The sequence below is a fragment of the Erpetoichthys calabaricus genome, chromosome 3, assembly GCF_900747795.2.
Source record: "Erpetoichthys calabaricus chromosome 3, fErpCal1.3, whole genome shotgun sequence".
In the NCBI taxonomy this organism is placed as follows: Eukaryota; Metazoa; Chordata; class Cladistia; order Polypteriformes; family Polypteridae; genus Erpetoichthys; species Erpetoichthys calabaricus.
This window is the reverse complement of record NC_041396.2, coordinates 278,734,909-278,753,817: the sequence shown is the minus strand read 5'-3', so window position 1 is coordinate 278,753,817 and position 18,909 is coordinate 278,734,909. Positions and strand designations below refer to the sequence as shown.

At 36.2% G+C, this 18,909-nt stretch overlaps 2 protein-coding genes across 3 annotated transcripts in view; one reads left to right on the top strand and one right to left on the bottom strand.

The window, feature by feature from the left end:
• The window catches only part of bcl6b (BCL6B transcription repressor), a 51,522-nt gene that overhangs the window by 1,942 nt on the left and 30,671 nt on the right, over window positions 1-18,909 (top strand). The window contains exons 1-2 of one of the 2 annotated variants that reach the window (XM_051924873.1): window positions 10,856-11,008; window positions 17,075-17,171. The gene's annotated coding sequence lies outside the window, so the exon portion shown is untranslated. Of the gene's footprint in view, window positions 1-10,855; window positions 11,009-17,074; window positions 17,172-18,909 lie in introns of those variants that run through there. The other variant, XM_051924872.1, reaches the window with a different exon arrangement.
• Window positions 1-18,909, bottom strand: part of plscr3b (phospholipid scramblase 3b) — a 482,910-nt gene that overhangs the window by 458,007 nt on the left and 5,994 nt on the right. The window lies entirely within an intron of this gene.

Genomic DNA, 18,909 nt, shown 5'->3' with positions numbered 1-18,909 from the left:
TTTTTGTCTGAATAACATTATTCACGACTGTAGCTTGTGGAGGAGGGACGTCTTTTGCAGGGTGAGACCTACTGAGCCAAATGAGTGTCTCAATGGTGACTACAGCACATGCAAAAAATGTTTCAGATGACTTCCTGATTTGCTGATTTAGTTTTGACTCCTGTACGTTTTAGTTGTTACTTTTCTTTTCTGAACTGCTCATTGAGATAACCTCATGACCATGTGCTTAACTATTTTTAAAGTAATTCACTTTTTGTAAAATTTTTTGTTCATTTTAAATACCCATATACAATTTGTAAATTTGGTTCACCTTTTGTTTGTTGTGGCCCAATGTACAGTATAATGAAACTATACTGTAGGAGAGGAGGGGAGAGAAGAGGTTAGGATCATGTAGGAATAATCCTGAAAATAATACATACAAATAAACCAGTGGCACTGTGTGGGGGCACAGTACTAAAACCATATGGAATACTGTGTCTTTTTAAAGTTAGACATGGCAGGTGGATTGTGCTAGAGCAGCTCTTATGTATAGAAGACATGGCTGCACAGTCCTGTTATGTAGTTTTTATGTACTTGCCTTCCTCAATCCCCCCCTTCCTCACCCCCACCTATCTCTTGTCCTGTGATGATGGACTATGAAAGTCTGTGACCTGATCTGCTCTCGGTCTGCTCTAAAATCGCTTTTTGAGCTTTGGCTCTTTTCCAACTAGGCCAACTTGTGTGAAAGCTGTTCCAGCATAATGCCTCAGACTCGCAGTGTGTTTATCGCTCCAGCCAAGTATTATACTTTCAGCTTTTTTGATTCTTCCATGCCTCAAGCTGCTGTGTGGTATGCTAGTTATTGAGCTTCTTGTCCCCAGTGCCCCCATTGAGCTAACTTCTAAATGCAGAGCTCAGTGCTGTAAATAGCCGGTTCTACAAACCATCCATGAGGGAAGAATGTGCCTGAGGTGGCAAAGCAGCTGAAACAGTCTCTGATATACTACGTGTCAATAGCTTAGTGCTGACACTGTGCTCTCAGCTGGTGAGTAAGAGGTAACAGAGTGGACACCGCCACCATTTAAATGGCTAATGTTTTTTGTACAGAGATAGAGCATTAAAACCTGAAGTTGTATTCACAGCCTGCAGTTTCAACATTCAAGCCTGTGTATACAATTGATGTGTCAGGATCTGATGTCAGTTATACTGCTCGTGTGAAAAAAAACTGGCAACATGTGTCTTCCTGTTATATATGAAGTGTACACATTGGGTCTCATTCATGAAATGTCAGCAGAGCACATTTGTATGTAAATGGTTAGTAGAAGCATATTTCTGTGCATTTTGGCCTAAACTGTTTGCATCTACAAATGGATTTTACAAATAACTGCTAGTAGTGCATGTGTAAATAAAAAATACAGCTAAATATCGCTTGTCACTTGTGTAAATCACAATTTTAATTCTTATTGTGCTGTTGTATTCACAGTACTATGCAGGTGCCTTATACACATAATTTTAAAACACTATAACATATTACAAATAATTCACCTTTTACAAAAATAAATGGCAATTAACAGGTTTAAGTGTAAGAACAGTTTAATAAATAAAGATAAACAAGTCTGCAATTGAAGTTTTTTTTTTGGTTTTATTTTCTTCATGTAGAAACACGGTTGTGCACTTGTTTGCAAATGAAACCATTTGCTTTTGACTTCTTGAATGGCTCTCATGACAGGTGACACTAGAATTACTATCTCTCTTACCTCCTTCCAAGCATTTGAGTTAGTTATTCCACTACTAATGCTAGAAAATCTTTTTTTCCCACCACAACTAAAATAACTTTTAGCTCAGCATCTGCCATGTTTTGTTTTCTTTCTTTCATTTTCTTTCCATTGGTGCATGTTTGCAGGCCTTATAGATAATGAATAAGTAGTAATGCATTTGTCCCAAGGACAAATTTAGTTTTTACAGAAGCTCAAGAAATATCGAAGCATTATAACATAGGACAGAGAACTTGAGGAATCTGACAAATGAGAAAAGATCCCTCAGTCCACCAAGCTCAGTTGTTTAGCTAATAGCTGAGCTGTCCCAATATCTCATCCAGATACTTCTTGAAGGTTGTCAACGTGTCGGCTTCAACTAGATGATGCGGTAGTTTGTTCCAGATACCCACAACACTTTGCATAAAGAACTGCTTCCCAGCTTCTGTCTTAAATAAACTTCCCTTTAATTTCCACCAGTGTCGGCTAGTACACGAGTCACTGTTAAGTTGAAAGAATTCTGCTGGGTCTTCTTTATCAATGCTTTTGAGAACTTTGGTCACCTGAATTCGGTCCCGCATGTAGTCTTCTCTGAGACTAAAGTTCTCAGAGTCTGTCACAGTAGGACATGTCCTTAAGCCCTGTGATGCACCTGATTGCTCTCCTCTGCACAACTTCAAGTGCTGCTGTATCTTTTTTTTGTAGTGTGGTGGCCAGAACTGCACACAATACATCAAATGTGGCATCACTAGTAAGATATATACTGTAGTCTAAGTATAACTCCCCTGAAATTAAAATCCAACAGTTTTTACAATATAACCTAACATTTTATTTGCCTTTTTAATGGCATCTGCACATCGCTTAGATGATGAAAAATGTTATCTATCTATCTATCTATCTATCTATCTATCTATCTATCTATCTATCTATCTATCTATCTATCTATCTATCTATCTATCTATCTATCTATCTATCTATCTATCTATCTATCTAAATCCCTGAGGTTACTAACTGTTGTTCGGTGTCTCCCATCATGCTCCTTTTGCCTACATGTTGTACTTTGCACTTTTGGAACCTGCATATTCTAGGTTTTTGCCCAGTTCAGAAGATTGTCAAGGTGATGTTGAATTAATGTTTGCTGCCTCTTCAGTGTTTGCTATTCCTCCATTTTTAGTATCATCTGCAAATTTTACATTTTTACAAATTATACCAGAATCAATTCATATTAAACAGGAAAAGTACCTGTCCTAGGACAGACCCTCGAGGGACTCCACTAATGGCCTCAGTCCATATTGAGCATTCCCTTCTTATCTGTACTCTTTGTCTCCTGCTGGTTAACCAACTTGAGATCCAGTTTTGTAAGTTACCTTTGATGCCTACAGCTTCTAGTTTGGAAATTAGTCTTCAGTGTGGCTTATGGAAGGCTTTTTGAAAGCCTAAGTAAATTATAACATATTCTTTGTTTTTGTCAACTACTTCAGTTGCCTGTTCAAAAATACTGTATCTAAAAGATTTGTTTAGCTGGATCTTCCTTTCATAAACCTATGCTGGTTGTTATTTAGTATGTTTTCATAGATGTACTTTTCTAACTTATTTCTTACTATAGTTTCCATAATTTTGCAAGGCACGAATGTAGGACTTATTGGTCTTTAATTACTAGGATCCATTTTGTCTCCCTTCTTGGAGATTGGAGTCACATGTGCAACTTTCCAGTCTTCCACTACTTCTCCTTTCTCAAGTGACTGTTCAATATGCCTAATAAGTTTTTGTAAATGATGTCTTTCATTTCTTTCAGTACAATTGATAAAATCCCATCATGTCAAGCGATTTTATTAGTCTTCAGTGTATCATGGGCTTGAAGCACACCTGACTCTCCTATTTTAAAATCTTGGAATTCTGAGTTGTTTTTAGTTCTGCATGGACATTCTGTTTCTTTCTTCTCTTACACAGTATTGGGTGAAATATTTGCTCAGTTTGATTGATAGTTCCTTCTCATTTTTCAATGATATCCTCTTTCGTACCCCCGAGGTTTCTTAAATTCTCATTTATTGTCTTTTTACTGGAGTATTACTCAAAAATTGTTTGCTGTTTGTTTTGGTTTCACTAGCAATTTGCTTTTTTAGTTTCTCTCTGATGACCTTTCAATTGCTTTTTTGATCTCTTGCTGTAGCTCCCGATATTCAAGTAACTCAGAATTAATTGGGTGTTGATTATTTTATGTTTTACCTTCATAATGCCCTTGTTTACCCATTTATACTATTTTTTAGTAGTTTTGTTTTATTGGTTTTAGGAATAAACTTATTTTGTGCCTGGATCAGAATGTCTCTGAAGTGACACCATCTTTCATTTATAACATTTACAGGTGCAGACTTTTTTACTTTCCCATTCTTTGTTTTCTAGGTACTTCCTTATCACCATAAAGTCTGCTTTCCTCAAATTATAAGTATCCATTTTGGACCAGGTTGTGATCACTGTTGCTTAAATTATTAACGCTTCTTTTTTTATTACAAACAACAGTCAGTCAGTCATTACCCAAACTGCTATATCCTAACACAGGGTCACGGGGATCTGCTGGAGCCAATTCCAGCCAACACAGGACGCAAGGTAGGAACAAATCCCCGGGCAGGGTGCCAGCCAACTGCAGGGCACACACACACACACACACACCAGGCACAATTTAGGATCGCCAATGAACCTAACCTGCATGTCTTTAGACTGTGGGAGGAAACCGGAGCACCCGGAGGAAACCCACGCAGACACGGGGAGAACATGCAAACTCCACGCAGGGAGAACCCAGGAAGCGAACCGGGTCTCCTTACTGCAAGGCAGCAGCGCTACCACTGCACCACCATGCCGCCAATTACAAACAACAACTCCATTCAAATAAATAAAAGAATTATGAAAAAAGAAGTTGAAAATATCCATGTTAATCCCCCACCTCCTTATAAATGGACATTGATGGGTGTGGATTTGTGCTAATTTAGTAAAATGGTAAACCCACTGACCATCTATAATTCTTTGGAATTTATCAGCCTCCGGATATAGTTACAGTCCAATCTGGGCTCAGTGCACCATTCTTGAATCCAGCATGAGGTTTTTGTTGGACTGTGTCTTAAGCACAAATATACTCAGTCAGTTACAAATGGTTTATGAATGAAACCCATTGTGTACTGCCAATAAGCAAAACTGTTTATACTGTAAACAGTAAGAGATGTACTTGAGCCTCTAAGCCCAAAAAGGATGGAGTGTTAATCATAACAACACAAGGTACATTACTTTACATTATAAACTAAAATACAATATGCTACCTTTGTAAAAAGAGGCCTAACAGCATGTGCACTTACAGTACATTAGCTGGCTTCAAGTGCAGTATATTGCTGTATATTAAGAGCTGACATGTAATACACTACTTCTGTATAGAGAGGGCTGACTAATAGTACATAAAGTGACATTGAGTATATTACTACTCATGAAAGGCTGAAATGTTGCTCTTAATGTCGTGTAAGGAGCCAACTGCATGTGCACAGATGGTACATTAAAAATAAATTTTACTTGCACTACTGGTGTATACTGTAGATGGGAAATAAATGTGTCATGTTAAGAGCTTCCCCTGTGAACACCGCAAGTTTGTAGAGTGCCAAACAGCCTATGCACAGTGCAGCCTGTACATACAAAGCTGTCAAGAATTGCTAATATGTAGCCAGATGATGCACTGTACATCTACACTGTTGGTAAACTATGACAGCAGGACAACTGCGCATACCTATGAACAATTTTGCCTTGCTAAAAGTGCCTGGTTTAGAATCAGGTTTTATACATATTTTTGGTCACTGAATATCACCTGTCAACAGCACAGTGGCCCATTTATTAACACTGTTGGGTGACAATATCAATAGACAGGGTTTGAATTTGTATCTTGTCACTGTCTGTGTAGAAGTTAATTGTAATTCTAAAATGGCTCAATGTGTGCGTGTTTGCCCTGAGATAGACTGGTGTTCTGTGCTGTTTCTTGCATTGCACTTGATATAGTTTACATAGGTCCTTAATCCCATCAGCCTAAAATTTAATAAAATAGTTGTCGAACATAAATCAACATTACTTCTAAACTGAACTGCTTCCAAATATTTGTTGAACTTAAACATAAATTTACATTTCATCTGTCCCCTTCAGATAAACTATACTGACACATGATCACAGATCCTGAAGATCTCACTGTCTCACATGCTCATTGTAGTCAGGATCAGATGTACCATCTATTGAGATAATTCATTTCATAAGAGCCCTCTCTAACATGACTTCCCATGGTCACAGTCACAACCTGCTGTACAATACCTGGAAATCATGCAGGCCTACTCAGGTTTTTTAATGCATTGGAACAACACTTTAAAAATAAGCATATTGAAGAAAAATAAACACATGTTTCTTTGGAGCAAATTAAAAAGCCAAGAGTGACACAATTCAAGTCCGGAAACATGGACTTCAGGTTTAGAAGGGTATCTCAGACTTGTTTCCTTTGAACAAAGGCTCTTGTGAAAATATCATAGTTTGTCATGTATGCCTTGGCCTCCCAGAGCAATCGACGCTTCCTCTTGGTACGACTTCTTGAGCAGACTGAAGTTAATCAAGTACGCCAGCGTTTATTGTGGCCACACCCATTTCCTTGTTTAGCTGTTGTCCGGGACAAACTTGGCAATGGATTTCTACCACCGGAATTTGTGTTTGGAAAATTTAGTTTGATTTGCACAAATTGCTGGAGATCACATATACTGGCTGGAGAAGAGCCAAACTGCATAGTAACATAAAAAATAATAGGATGGTCCACCAGACTTTTAGTAATATCATTCAGTTAGTTTTTGTACAGTATGGCTTATGCTGTAAGAACAGACTGTTTTGAAAAAGTGCTATATTTTTAGTCACAGGTTTAATGGCCATTTTCAGGATTTACCCATGTTAGCTAGATATCATTTACATTTTATTCATTGTTAATTATTTCTGATATCTTGGCATCTTTGTTTTATTAAAATGTTTTAAAGTTTGATCTAATTGCTCCATAAGACTTTCTTTCGCTGGATGTTACTCCTGGCTGTATGATTTCTTCTTGAGACTGGTACTAGTCGCATCACTTCTCCAAAACCATTAGTTCTTTTTTATCTGCCTGCGTGGTCTTGGCCCTGTCACCTCCATCACAGCGCACCCCCTCACCCAGTCATTATCCACCTTCTGTTCCACACTGCTAAACCATATCTGCTTATATTTTTTTCTCCATGCTAAACAAATTATGGCTGCTAGTCCATTCCTATCTTCTGACTTTCTTGCTCTGTGAAAGATAACAACACAGATTTTTTTTTTTTTTTTTTTTTTATAATCTGTCCTTCAGCCAGCTTTGTTTCATGTTTCCTCTTCATTGGGCACATTTGATGTGCATGTATATTTTCATATATAAGCATTAGAGAAAACTTAAATATACATCGACACAATAAAAACACAACAGGAATGTTGTGTTTTTAAAACAAGTTAGTTTTTTTTTTGTGACTTCCCTTAGCCTGCAAAACTGAAACAGTTTGCGTTGTTACTCTGCTGTCTGTTTTTACTCAAGCAGTCCTGTGTGTCAGTTCTTCCATGCTTATCGTGTGATTCGCCATGATTCTGCTTTTAACTGTTTTTCCCTGTCCCAGTGATACCACACAGCTTCATTTATGTTGAGGTCAGGGCTCTGAGGTTGCCAGGCTAAACCTGGTAATACTTATGTTCCCTTTAAATCTTTATCGTGTTTTCAATATATGTCATTATTGTGATGAAAGATTAGGTTTCTGCCAATACTGTAAGTCATTTACCCAATGATACAGCTTAATGAATCAAAGTCTGTTCATATTTCTCACCAGTCATCATTCTATCAATTTTGACCTTATCTCCTACATTTTTGTCCGCAGTGCTCCCCTGGTCAAGACAAAGCTCCACAGAAGCTTAGAAACAGAAATCAACTTACTTCTTGCTGACTCCTTTTCTGATATCCTGGCATCTTTGTGTATCAAAATGTTTTCAAGTTTGATCTAATTTCTCCATAAGACTTTCTTTCCACTGGATGTTACTCCTGGCTTTATGATTTTTCACGTACTGCAATCTATTCTGCATATTGCCTGTTCACAAGAATCGTTTCTTAGCTCTACACTTCCTACAAGATCTTTCCTTTTAAGACTCCTTCGTATAGTCAAAGCATGCATTTTGGTGACAAATGTCTTTTATGGCATTTTGCATACAGTGTATCTCTTAAGTGATTATAAAGTCCTTTCCATCAGATGAAATGCAGCTTTTTGTGTCAAATTGCATTTTCTGTCTTCTGCTTGCCCAGTTTCTTGAAATTTCTTTAGGACAGCTTGAAGTCCACATCTTGAAAATCCAATTTGTTGGGCTGTTGCTTGCTGACTATAGCCTTAGTAATACAAAGTTGTGATATTATATCTGTCAAAGTGAGTGAGCTTAGGTATTTCTAAGTTTCTCCTTGAAGCATTTCATTATTTATGGTTACCATTCAGTATGCACATCTATTGGGTTTACCTGCAACACTTGCACACCTGATGAATTTGAATTAGATGTGCTGTAGGTGGAGTTTAACAGGAACACACAGTGCCTGTTGTTCTAGCCATCTCCCAAAATATTAAAATGTTTTTGATACTTTTATTGTATCATCGTTTATTTGTGTTTATTTTAATTTTATATGGCATTTTCATGTGCAGATAAATACTATTGTTCAAACACAGTAGCTGGCTCTAAAATGAATTTTCCTGGGTAGAATAAAACTTTTGTACAGTACAGTACATATATAGGGACAGTACTGTGCAGAGGTCAAAATTTCAGAAAAAAAGTTTTATGCAGGGAAACTCATGTGTTGAACATACACTTTTTAAATACTTTCATTATTTTTAAATCAGTCAACTGTCAAAGTGCACAGAAAATAAAGTCTCAAACTTAAACAAAAATGTAAAGAATTAAAGTCTCTAACTTAACAAAAAGGTAAAGAACAAAACCATTTTGATTATATTAGCAGTTTTCTACAATCTAACACCGATGTGTGTTGTTTATAAATGCCAGTGTATTTAGCAGTTTCACTGCCTGTTGTTGCATCACTCCTGTTTTTTATGCATTTATTTGTTGTATTTTCAGACATTTCACTAATAAATGACATATTCCTTCTTGGAATGCAAATGGTTTGTTTGTGAAAGTGAGTTCCAGGATTTCAACCTCCTGTATTTTTTATACACAGTTCTTTTTTATTTGCTTCAAAAAACAGTACAAAATAATTGTTACTGTATAACATTACAATCAAACGTAACTTTAAGTAAAACAAAATTGTGAAATTTAAAAAAGTCTGTTCAATTAGAAATATAATAATGCCATATATCACAGAAATAATAGATTTGTAATCCTAAACCAAACTAAATTGACCACCTTCACCCAAACCAGTGATGAGTTATTAATTGTTACTGATTATTAATTTGTAATCAAAAGAGGCCTACTGTGCTATACAACCTTATATTAATTTAAAATAATAGGACTTTAGCCATGACACAGGCAGGAGTTCAGCTGAGCTGAATGATGTTAATGAATTTTTGCCAAAATCTAAGGAAGCTCTGCACAGTTCCACACAAAGAAAAATAGATTTTCTGCAGTTTTAGATAATATAAATGTAATTTCTTCTGTGTTAAGATGTGGATCTGTGGAGATACTAGAAAAGTAAATTGCACTGACTGTATATTAGCACTGCTATAAGCTATTAATTTGGTACCAAATTACTCCATTAGATTTTCCTCTGCAGAACTAATGATTAGTATTTGCAGTACAATTATGGGCAGGCAGCGCGGTGTAGTGGGTAGACTTTGGGATTCAAGCCCTGAGAGTGTGGGTTCAAATCTTTCACCTGGCACTGTGTGACCATGAGCAAGTCACTTCACTTGCCTGTGCTTCAATATGAAAAACAAAAGAAATGTACCCAATAGAATCATAAATGTTGTAAGTCACCTTGGATAAAGGCAAACCCAAATAGGTAAATGCAGAATATAGTTTTTATGCAAGTATTAATCATCCATTTTATTACACTGGGCTGAAACATTTTACTTATGAATTCCTAGTTTTGCAGCCTGTGTAGGGTTGTTTCTTGCCATGTACCCAGTGCTACTTAGAAAGTCTCTAGCCACCTGTTCTGGACCTGTTAGTTTTTATAAATACATTATTCCGGATGACTTGCATTTGTTTATCTTCAGGCTAGAGGTCCTGCTCCATTGAAGTGTTTGCTGTCTGTCTATCACCCTGATTTCTACTGAATGTTTATGTCTTGAATACTCTCCATTTAAATAGATGTTTATGCTGATGTAGGCTCATCTTACTCCATTGCATTTGTAAAGTTGTGTAAGTGCATTGAGCTTCCTTAACGTGATGAGCTCCATACATGGTAATTGTTGCGATTGCAAATACGTACAGTCATACTGAAAAACATTACAAATTGTACTTTTTGAGACAATTGGAAGGGTAACATTAAGAAATATATGTGTCTGTTGAATGGGTTGTAAGGGCCAGGTCATACAGTCCAAACTGCACACTGATCATATGGCCGCACTGTATAGCTGAATTCATCGTTGAAATTTTCAATGACAAATATGAGGAGCTGGCATTTTTTTGTGACAGACAGTCTTGTGTCTAATTGTGAAAAGGCACGCATTTTGTCATGGTAGTAGCTGTTTTGGATGTTGTTGCTGTTTGAAGTTCAAGGCGACAAAAGACAGAATGGCATGGTCCTGTTTACACCTTCCCCACTAGATATTGTGAACATTAGTATGCACAGATGTTTGGCCGCTTGAACTGCTGCCATGTGCATGGTCTCCCTGTTCCTGGTTTTTCTTGGCAAAATGCTTTTCCCTGACGTGAGGGTTTTGACGGGATATTTTTCGAAAGAATAACAGGGGCGCTTTCCTGCCATTACTAAAAATACAAGGGGTCTGCATCTAGCCAGCCAGCTTCCTGTCGTCTTACTGCCTTTGTTGGGGGACATAGGGAAGTGGAAATGAGTGTTCAGGGCTTCCGGCAGCTTCCTAAACGATATTATAAATCCTGCACCACTGCCAGGGATCATTGAGAGACGGACCATCGAGGCAGGTACTCGATACAAGAGTCCGCTGGCTCAGTCATCCTCCCCATATCCTGAATAAGGTAGAAGGGCGATCATAGCCAAGGGGAACATTTTCCCTACGTGATTTTCCAATTTAACGTCCCTGCAGGCCAGGGTAAGTTTTAACATTTTGTATTTGTTTAAATGTAGTTAAATGAAGTAAGCGACAGTCTTTTCATAGCTGACGCTTTGGGAGAACTTTTGGAGCTACATGCATCACTGACTTGTGTAATGGGAGTTTTTAAAATACAGAGTTGCTCTTATCATGGGTTGTGTTTAAAAGGAAGACAAACTGATTTATTTCTAAGAAATGAATTACTGGAGGTATTTAGGATGTTCCTCATACTGCATACATCGTTCTTTTTAACATTTCCTGTATTTCTAGTATAGTTCCAAACAGCATTGTCAGAACTTTTCAAACTTATATTTGGGTATTTGTCACACATCTTTTACCCAGGAGACCAGGTTGGATTTTATTTTGTTTATGCTGCACTCAATTCCATTGTTTTTTGAGTTGCCATTTGGATTTTATTTTTATAAATTTTGAATTTAGATTTTTTTTTTTGATCTTAGAGAATGAGCAATCTGTAATGAAGGTACTTGTTGTTATTATTATTACTATTATACTGTAAATGTATGTTGTTTTTTAATCTGTGGTTAAAATGGTAATGAAATGTGTCAAGCAAATGATTGTTATTGTTGTGGCTTTATTATAAATCAGTTTATAGAGTTATTGATGCAATTGCATTGTTTCTGATCCAGTACTCTACAACTAATTTGTATCTTCTTTATTTTATTAAAGTCGTTAATATTTAGATAGCTATTATTATCATGCAAAATGTTTTTATCTGGTGTTAAATGTCTTCTGCCCTATTTCTTGAATTCACATTAGGAATACTTGATATACTGTAGTTAAAATGTAACATAACAACATAAATAGCTTTGTTACACCAAATTAATTCAGTTTAGCATCAGAAGGGCCCAAAACCTATACCAGCACAGCACCTTCAGTATTTGTCTGTCTGCCTGCCTGGTATATATTGCCTTATCTATTTAGCTATCTGTTATTAGATTAGTATTCACTTATTGTATCATCTATTTGAAAAAAAATGATATCCATATATATGTGTGTGCATATGTTACATTGAGAATTGAGATGAGTGCTCTGCCCATATCAGTGAGTGTACAGTAGTATAAATTAAAAATATAATTTACTGGTGGTTAGTATTTGTTTGATTTTAATTTTTTAAGTAGACTGCGTATAGATACAGTGCTTTAATCAAATATTTATTTTGCCTATGATGAAATAGGCTCCAGTTTTGTTTGATCCTTTGGTAGAAAAAACAGACCCTGTTCAACTTTAAGTTCATGCTTATTGTCACACATACAGAATACAAAAAAGTTTTTACTTGACTATCTCCCAGTGACTAATGACGGCTGTACAATACAAACCAAAGAAACCACACAATAGATAGAAGAAACACATACCAGGACCAATAGATAGAAGAAACACATACCAGGACCACTCATGCAATTGTCAGTATGAGTAGCTATTAAGTAACCTCATGACCTGTGGATAAAAACTGTTTCTGAATCTAACAATGCTAGTATTCCTCAGCAGAGGAAGGAGATCAGTCTGCCCTGCACAGTCACTTAAATATTTGGTAAAGTTGTTTGCCTTTTGAAGGCAAGTGGGCTATAAAAAAACTTTTTTTTTTTTTTTTTGCGGCTTTCAATAGCCAACACTATCTCAAGTTGCTTTAAAAGGCTGACGCTGCAGTACACATATATGTATGCATTTTTCCAGTTAGCAATTCTAATAAACAAAATTACCTTTAATTTAGGAATTCTAATAAAATTATCTTTATATATAAAGTTTCTTTAGGAATTCTATTTAACAAAATTACCTTTAATTTATAAAGAACCTTCTTATAACAAAAACTATCAAGTACATTGCAATTATTGAGATTTAGCAGAGATGTTTATGTGGCTGTCTCTTCAGTTGTGGCACAGTTTAATAAACAAAAAAAAACTTATTTGACAGTTTACCTTTCTAAAAAGAATGCAGACTCAGGCCATTTTACAGAGATGAAGCAGAATTTAATATAAATGTATATATTAAATTAAACGAGCCTTAACCCCTGGCCACAATACCTATGTAAAATGGATGAGCAGCTCAGCAATGAAATTCTTTTTCTTTCCTTTTTTTTAGCAGCAGGCTGTTTGTACACTGACGCATTGTTTGATATGCAGAATGACACATTACAGGTGTTTTCTAAGGTACTGTAAAGTTAGAGCCATTTGAGTTGCAGCCAGCTTTTTTGCTTTATTTAAGTGTTGCAATTCATTTATTGTATAGAGGATTATTTTATAACTATAATCTGCATCACTTTTTTACTTTCCTGTCACTTTTTGGCATGCCAGTTTAATGAAGCTGTTTGTATAGACTGTGGCAAGTGCAAGGTGGTCATAAATTTGGATGCCAGTTCTATATAGTGAGCCATTAGGATTGATTTATAGGACAGGTAATCCTGTGAAAAGGGTGTTTAAGTGTATAATTTTACTAACTTTTGATTATTGTTAGAAAGGCAGAGTTGTTATACTCTGTGAGCTTGCTGGTTTAACAGAACTGGTTATAGCATGGCTCTAATTAACGTTTCAGTTTACAGACTTACCTTATTTTCTTAGTGTACTACCCGTTCTTTCATTATGAGGATCAATCTGTTTACTACCCGTTCTTTAATTATGAGGATCAATCTGTTTCGTGTTTTCCTATAGTTTTATTTGCAGGTAATTAAGTAATCAACCAACTTTACTTTTCGTCCAGTGTCTTTCTATATTGAGCACCATGACAGTATGCTTTACAAGATCAGAATGATAGTTCAGCTATTCCCTTTTATTTTGGAAGATGGACAGGAAGGGTCCCGTAGTGCAGGGGTCCCCAACCCCCGGTCCGCGGCCCACTACCGGTCCGCAGCCGTCTGATAGCCGGGCTGCGAGAGAACTGCCAGCGACTCACTCAGACTTTTCAGAACACTTGGTGGGCGGGGCTTTGCAGCGGTGCAGAGAGAGGAGAGAGACCGAGGTGAGAGACTATTACAACAAAGTATTTTTTATGGTCCCGACAGTTTCCCCATATGACATGAGTCTATAGAAATCACGTTACTACGAAATACATTCAACAGATGCTTTCATTACAACGAAGTGACCTTGAAATGCTTGAACGAATCATCCACAGAGCAGTTAGATCTGTGGTTGCAGCTCAGTTGTGCACGTTTGCACAACGATCCCCAAACAGAAACATTGTAAAAAAATCTCTTTCTTCGAACTTTCCTCGTACTGTTTTTTTTTTTTTTTTTTTGCTGTTTTTGTTGTCTGTGGTTTTCATTGATTCCTTTTGCTTATTGCTTGTCAACATTTGAAAAACATCCATTGGAATTTAACTCATTGTCACCCTCCTATAGAAACGGCAGACACGAAAAAAAGATTGCAGTGTTAATGTTTGTGATGTGCAATCTGTTGGATTGGCAAATATAAAGCATATGTCTTTGTTATATGCAAAAAAAGAAGAAAAATCTCAGATTGCAAACGTATGCGAACTGCTTAATAACTTTAATAATAATAGAAATGTTATGTAAATTGTAAAACTGCCCCCCCCCCCTCCCATAACCCCCCCAACCCCCGACCGGTCCGTGGAAAAATTTGCATCTAATAAAGTGGTCCTTGCTGTCAAAAAGGTTGGGGACCACTGCCGTAGTGTGTTAACCTCAGGTTTCAAAAGCTAGTTTTATGACCACTCTGTCCATCTATTTTCTAAACCATTTTTATTACAGAATCACTGGGAAGCAGAGTGTGTCTCTGAAGCATTAAAGTGTAAATCAGCTACGGCTGAGACGTATAAGATAATCCAGTGACTTAGCTACCAGACCATACTGCTTCCATAGTAGACCTAATCACAATGAGCCCTGTTATAAAACAAAGGCCAAACAAATATCTAATGTAAATAAATAACAGTGGGGAACAAATTTACATTTAGTTGCAAGATAGATAGATAGATAGATAGATAGATAGATACTTTATTAATCCCAAGGGGAAATTCACTAAACCAGAATGCAATATTAAAGAGCCACTTCTACATAATTTTAAAAATGAAGAAGCTTCCAAACAGCTTAAATAAGATAAAAAGAAAACTAATGGAGCACTGAGAGAGTGGCAGAAATATAATCCTTCCAAGTATTGAACTTTATTTATTTTCATTTTGCAGCAGCCAAAGGAACATTAGCAAAATCGTAAGCTTTTTTAAGAAGCTGAACATTCCATCTGAAGGTGTTGTCTGTATGTTTCAGGTTTGACAGGTTCTGCTCGCTGTCAGGTAGTCTGTGCAGAGTAATATGCCACTTTGCAATTCCACAGAATGCTCTAAGAAATATTTCTTCAAGAGAAGTCAATGTTGCTACCTTTGTGACATTTTGGGTGGCCTGACAATTTCTCCTAATGTACCCTGATTGGCACACCCCGAACACAGCCCTGGATTCATTGGACCGTTTCTTTCCCTATGCCCTGATTAGCCATATCCCCAGCTTGTACTATACGGACATCATGGCCAAACATACCAATAAGTTGTACTTTAAGCTATAAGGCAGCTTATTGTAAGTCTGTACATTTTGAGTCACTTCATTATTCAGTGCTAATACTACATTGAAGAAAGTTTTTGCTCTGCCTTAAAATTATTTTTTTTATTTTTATTGTGTAAAAAAGCACAATAAAATGACCATAACTTCTCATCACACTAGCATTGTACCTGACAGTGAGCCATTTCAGTGCAGGCTCTAAACTGCTCATTCAAAAACTATAAATGTTTGGTAGATTGTTAAATTCCACATTTTGCAATACATTTTTTGGACTAAAGGATTGTACATTTATGAAATCCGTTAAATTGCTTTGCATGAGAGCTGCCTGTTTTGTTTTTTTTTTTGTATTCATTATATTGAGACAGGTCTGTCAGACTTAAGGGTCATCCATTCATTACTTGGTCCATTGATATTGTAGCATCTAGTCCAATTTAGGGTGTGTTTTATCTCTAGATGATGTTAAAATTGTATGAAGTATTTAGCTCACCCATTTAAATAGAGCAATTTATGAATAATATTGTTGAAACATTTCCATGTTTAAACAATAATAGACGTGGCAGGTCAGTGACTGGTTCCACATTACACTGGGTGTCTGTGTTGAGAGCTGAAGTAGCAACTTTTGTGTTTTATTGTAACCACTGGCAGGAACATGGCAATGCAAAATCCCTTTTGCAGCCCAGAATCCCATTCATGTTTAACTGTGTGTTACAGAATAGTTGGGTTTGTTCTTTCATATGAAATCACTTGCTTTATAATTAAATTTATTTGGCCTGTGCCATGTGCAAGAACTAAAACTTTTCCATTATCTGTCGGATCTCAAACTGTTTATGTTTAGTGTATTGGAAATATTTTTTCTTTGTTTTGTTTTATTGGAACTAATTCTTATCTATATTTCACATTATTTTCCTTGATGCTGTGATTTATTGCTATTGTCACACAACATTCAACTGCTGTGGGGCTGCAGGTGCATGTGTGTCAATTTGTGATGTACCAGATACAAGGTCAATGTGACCAATAAAGGAAAGACTCATCACATTTCCTAAAATAAATATTTACTGTAATTTAAATAAAGAATTTCAGGTTTCTGATTTTGCCAATACTCAACCTGGAGTTTCATTTTCTCCTTTTTATGAAAGTATGTTTGATCATTTTTACCCCAGCTTGTTTGTTTTTGATTGCCACTAACAGCAAGTATTGGTTGTTTTCTGGATTAACATTTGGCTGGTCACAACATCCTGCTTTATTTGCTGGGTTCAGTTACATCATACTATTAAACCATTTTCTTTTAGTATCCATCTTAAATACCACAGTATGTAATATGAAAATTTGAAAACTGCAGAAAGGGAATCAGTCCTCTTACATTTAAAAATAATAGCTTCCGTGTGACATTGTTGGATTTTTTTTTTTAATATTTCAAGTTAAATAACAAGTTGCTACCATTTTTCCCATCAAAGAATGCCCCAACCAGACCAGAACATCTATTGTTAGGGGATCCCTTTTTTTGGCTGAGTTTCTTCCTGCTCTTTAACTTTATATCTTTCTTTCTGCAGGTACGAATTCAGAGCTGGTCTCTGTTGATGGATGCTTCAGCATTCTTGCTTCATCTTGCACCACTCTGAAAGAAAGGAAACCCATCAGGTACAGTTGGTGAGTATAATTCTTTCCATTTGCTTTTGGGCACTCTGTTTATTTTATTATTGACTGACAATTTAGCTGCTGACTCTGGTGTCATTGGAACTCCTCATAGGGACTTGTTATCACAATGCAAGAATAAACCGCACTAATACTTATTACAATTGATTGTGCACATCCTAAACTAGTAAGTCCAGCACATTATTTCATCTTTATTGTATACAGTACAGTGCTGCCTTTTCAGTATATAATACTTTCCAAAGCAATTTAAAAATATAAAGCAAGAAAATAAAATACACTGAACACATAACACCATTAAGAAAATTAGTAGAGCAGTAAGGTGCACTATGTGGAAAAATAAGGGAAAATAATCAATCACATTAAAACCATACCATAAATGATGTATAGTACAGCAACAGGAAAGAGTAGACTTAAAAGAAGGTAAAAAATAAGATAAAGTAAAGGTATGAAACCCAGGGCTTCATCCTCCTGTCGCTGCATTTGTAACACTTTAACTGTGAATATTATATGTCCCAGGAAAACAAGTGTAGGTTTTTTGCAGGCTGAAAAATTGGAAGAAGGTTAGAAACACACCATTTCAGCTGTATAGATTTCATCAGGTGTGTGTGGTAATGAAGGCTAACCTTCTTTTCAATTTTCAGCATGCAAATTATTTTCCTTTTTCGGGTACATGCTGATGCATCCATTCACTTATTATATTATATTTTGCATATCGGTCAGACATGCAAATAAGAATTTCATTGTACTCGTAATGATAAACTTGAACTTGAACTGTAATAGCTTTCCAAAATAGATATCAGTACAGGGCTCTTTCTGTTGTAATAGATACTGGAAACAAGTGTTAAGACGGCATTACTAATTTTTCCATTGATATTACTTGTTAACCTGAAAAAGAAGGATACTATTTTACAATGGGCTTTAGAAATTTACCTTGCTTAATGTGGCTTTGAGAATAGAGTAAAACTGACAGGATAATCAGGATTTTTTTTCCCCACTGTTTCCTGTTGGTAGCTGACTGGAACAGGCCTGAGTCATCATGGGAAACTGCACGTAAAGCCTCATACATATGCAATGCTGTGTGTGTGTGTGTGTGTGTGTGTGTGTGTGTGTGTGTGTGTGTGTGTGTGTGTGCGCTACATCCAAATTGTCTTTTTAAATTTTGTTTGTAAAGTATTTTAAAATCCCAATCACATCTTTCTTTTTTGTCACTATTATTTCAGCCTCACATACATTATTGATATTTTTATACACAAAAATGTCTTCTACTTTGAGATGTTTATGCCATTTTTCAGCAATATATTTTCAGTGTATAATAATATTTTCAGTGTATATAATAATATATATTAAGACTTGATCAGAAATAAGACACTGTATAATGAGGAGCCCCTGTGTTACTTACGGTAGGGCAATTTCTTGGCATACGTTAGCAAGCAACTGTGAAGGCGACCCCGCTCTGTAAAGAGAATATGAATGGTATGAAATAAGATGCCGAAGTGTCTAGAAATAGCACTGACATAAAGACCTAAAGACAAAAATAGGCAGTAAAATCAATATTTGTATTTGTTATCATATTTTCTCCTACATATTACCAAGCTATTACAGTTACCTGAGTCTCAGCACATTGTTAAGTTAATTGAGTTTCTATGTGGCAGTAATTTAGTCAACAGCATTCATGGAGGGGAAACTATGAAATATCTTGGGTGTTAGTGATAGTGACAGTTTCCCTCATATA